This window comes from Cyprinodon tularosa, unplaced genomic scaffold, assembly GCF_016077235.1.
Source record: "Cyprinodon tularosa strain WSP-4 unplaced genomic scaffold, ASM1607723v1 ctg11, whole genome shotgun sequence".
NCBI lineage: Eukaryota > Metazoa > Chordata > Actinopteri > Cyprinodontiformes > Cyprinodontidae > Cyprinodon > Cyprinodon tularosa.
Window position 1 is genome coordinate 1,820,303 of NW_024037893.1, and position 4,434 is coordinate 1,824,736.

Consider the following 4,434-nt stretch of genomic DNA (forward strand, 5'->3'; position numbering starts at 1 on the left):
GAATAGCTTAATCAATTCTAGAAAAAAGATGAATATTTCGTCTCATCTACTAATTAAATAGAACTCTCTTGGGCAAGAGAGGTACATTACCCACGACAAGCTGATCTTTTATTAAAATGAGCTATGAGCCCAGTTGGCGAGGAAGAAGTCTTTTCTATATTATCTACTTAAAAACGTACTAAAGGTTGTAAATATCAAAGGCTTTTCCAAATGGGTATTAACCCTAATCACAGTGACAACCACAAGACCTATTCCCAGTGCCATGGAAAATTTGTGTGCACAGCTGAAAATATTACAGATAACAGGAGTTTTGTCAGGAGGAATGGGCCTATGTTCCAGCAAACTTTAGTTGTACACTTGTATATGTTCAAAACTGTTCACCCCATTTTTCGGTTTTCCTCTTTCTAAAAATAAATACTCTAACTCGTTTGGTTTTCTAGAAGCTACAAGTATTCTGGCACCTAAACTGAACTACACCTTATAAATGCTGTATATTTGACCAGTTGAGATAACATTTAGAAAATTCTTCATGATAAACTCCCATCTGTCGAATTGGAGTGCAGAATTAGAGCAGGTGTTCACTAATGGAGCAATACTCTCAATTATGTCTTTATTGTTTTTAATGTTTGCAAAAAACAGACCAGTTTAGACTATAGATAGCTGATGGAAAGCAAAATATTCTCACAGTCTTAAAAACTTCAATCTAAAAAAATCTTGTTCCAGCACTCATCTTGTCATCTAAAATTTTAAAAACTGTTAATTTCTTCCATCTTCTGCTCAGTTATGTTTCTCATAGCCTCTTTAAGTGTGTTTATTTTTTGATCAAAAATATCTATCCTGCAGTTTGTGTCCATTGGGCTTTTGCATGGCATCATTTCCTCTGCCTCACTCCTTGTAAGGTCCTTCACGGCTGCCCCCAGAGGTATTATGAGCAGAAATTCATTGTGAGTACTCATGGTCCCATCAGATACCCAGACAGATACAGAACTAAGCAACTCTTTGGCCTTCTGTATTCTAATATTTGCTGCAGCTAATATATAATTTCCTAGAATGTTGTTATTTTTTGACATCGCCCGCATTTCTGCATTGTGCCACTACTTCTCATTATTGGTTTGATATTTTTTTTTTTTTAAATGGATCACATTCTTCCAAACAAACTCCATGCAGATGTTTGAATTAGTGGAGGAATGAGGTGACTTTTAATGGAGCGACATCAAACACGTATAAGGTTAAATAATAATAATTTGAACTTTTAATTTTGTTAATCACTAGTTCCTGATTCTTTTCTTTAAAAATCCAGACAAAAAAATAATAATTTTTTTCATGGCTGACGTTTTGGGTGTAAGTTTTTTCTTCATCCTTGTTTAATAAATAATGTTATGATAACTTAAGTTGAGGTTTTGAACACTTATCATTATAATATAGAAATATTGTCCTAATGAAATATTAAAACAAGTCAGACTAGTTCTAATATCACAGAAAACCAAAACAGATCACATTTTTCCTCCTGGAGGAAAAAAAAAAGTCAACATTTTCCGCTGCTTTAAGTGGCAAAGCTGGTCGGATTGAACAAAGGACTATAAGAAAAAAAACCCAAAAAAACAAGAAATTACAAAACAACCATAAATCCCTAAATAATTAAAACGTGTAGTTTCCTTTTATACCAATATGATTTTATGTTTGGTTCTTGTGTATTAACACATTATTTCAATAATGATTTTGATTTTATTTGTGTTTGTCCAGCTTTTAATAATAGAATGACAATGAAACACTAATCAAGCAGTTTGTTTAGGTTTTAAATTCTGCAGCTTTTACCACTGGATAGAAATATCTATTATAATTTAAGAAACTCACTCCTCAATTGTTCAACTTTGCCTCCACCTACTGGATAAAGCATGTCAGATCCAGACAGAATTCCTGATAATGGTTTTTAAGCCTGCAAGGAATCTAGATCTTTGTAAGCTCCCTTGTTTCAATAACATGCAGGGAAAGAGAGTGATTTGGAATCATTGCAGAAAACAGTAAGAACATCAATTAGTATGGATGTTCGAAACATGCATTATGGAGGTTTTTTTAATGACTTAGATGACACATGTGTTTATTGAATTTATTGGTAAATCATACTAGCCAACAACTGTTTTCTTTGGTGTGAGAACAACAAACTTGTACCTATCTCAGTACGTAAAAAAAAAAAAAAAGATAGTGGAACTGTCACTTTGGTTGTTATGCCAAGCTGCAAAGTGAAACTGCAAATACAAGCTGTTGTGCAGCAGTTGGGAAGTGGTGGGAGTGACTGGCGATTTCTATCAATAAAAACACACTGGTTGTAAATGTCACAGGTTGCTGTGGTTCAGCCTAAATATGCTAAACGTGGCAAAGGAGGCATGCAATGCAAACTCTCACCATTGCCATGAACCCAAGCAACTGTGTGTGCAGAGAGGAACCAGAGGACTGAAGAGAGAGACACAGAAAGAGAGAGTGGGCAGAGGAAGCTTGGTGTGAGTCAAAGTGAGAAATCCTCTTCACCACATAATAAATCGTGCGTGGGTTTTCTCATGACTGGGGGTTCACCTGCTGAGGCCCTGCAAAATCAATAGCTGAGCCAGAAGCTGGTGTTCTAAAGGCATGTCCTCTTTCTTCTATGAGATAAAACAAACAAAGCAAGTTTCACACATCACTATGAAAGGCTTGCTTTCATTTTTCTGCAGCTTGATTTTTTTTTTTCTTTTGGAATCTTTAGTTGATGCTGACCTTTCAATAATCTCAACAAAGCAGTTTGAAAGACATTCTCACTTATTTACTGACTTAATACAACAATAATTCACAAAAAGATGGAAAAATAGGGGTGCTTTCATACAGCCAAATAATCAGGTCTTTGTTTACTAACATGCTTTCAGTTCCACAATGTCTACAGTTATGTTATTTGCACCGTATTTCCATTTTATTTTAAATTGGCTGTTGTGTCTTTTAAACATTTTTGAAATATCAAATCAGATGTCATAATGATCAGTAGCAAGTAGATCAGTTACTCAGTGCTTGAGCGGACTTTCTTCTTATTCTTACTTGAGGCTTTTTTTGGAAGTCTATTTTTGACTTTTACTTGAGTAAAAATGCATTGAAGTAGTGCTACTCTTGCTTTGGGACATTTTTTGTGTGGTCTACCCTCCTCTGATTCTAATGGTTGGATTTTATTTTCATAATCTTTTAGCCTGATGTGTACCCATATGCTTTCATTTCCCTAATTGCATTGCTGCCTAATTATCCCCAAAGTGGGATAACAAGAGATGTTTCTAATCTATTCTAATATAACACATGTAAAAATGTGACACCAACTTGATGCATTGAAATGTTTGTGTATAGAAATATGTGAATAGAAAGGGAAAGGAGAATTAAGCTGCTTTGAATGTGGCATGGCGGTTAGTACCAATGTACGAAGCATTTCAGAAACTGCTGATCAATTGGGATTTTAATGCGAAACCATCTCTCTGGTTTACAGCGAATGGAAAAAAAAGTCCTGTAAGGAGTGATTTTTTTTTTTTTTTGCTGATGTCAGAGATCTGAGGAGACTTGTTACACAGGATTTCTACCTTGTTAGAAATGAGTGGTTACCTTTGCTTTCGGGAATGGTTTGTATAAAACAGTCCCTGAAAGCATAACAAAATGAGCTCTGATCCATATCAGCGGATAATGAGGAAACTGAGGCTACAGCTCACACAGGCTTTTGAATTCTACGCAATTATAGATTTGGAAAATCATCTCTCTCTTCCAATGAATATGTTTAACCTTGAGCATTTAGATCACACAGTCAGAATTTGTATTACAATGTGAAAGTACGGATATTACTGGTTCAGATTGATGGAGGTGGTGTAATGGTATGGGATATGTGTTCTTACAACAGCTGGGGCACGATATTACCCACTGAATACTGTTTAAACGCTAGCATTAGGATAATGATTTATCTCACACAGCTCAGATCATCTCAGACTGGTTTCATAAACATGACAGTGAGTTCACAATATGGCCTTTCTCAGTCACCTGATACCAAACCAGTAGAGAAACCTTTGCTGTGTCATGGAACAGGAGATCCCCATGATGGGATGTACTTTCTATCATGTCAATACTGACAAAAAAAAACACCTTGTTCATATATGTTACGAGATTTAAAAGAGTGTTCATGGCAAAAACTCAGAGCTCAATCGAAGGAAATTGCTGTTTCCTCTGTGTTAGTTTTAGTGTCCAAGTTGGCCTGAAACAAGTCACTGAACCAGGCGCAACGCCAATGCCATCAGGCAATCATACGCCTACCATCAGCTGAAGAGTTGCACAACACTCTCATCTCTAATTATACACCCCACAACAGAGCGCCATGGAGCGTACAGCAACGGCGAGGAACAGAAGGTTGATTGCGAATAGAGGAGAGACTTGAGAGAGGCA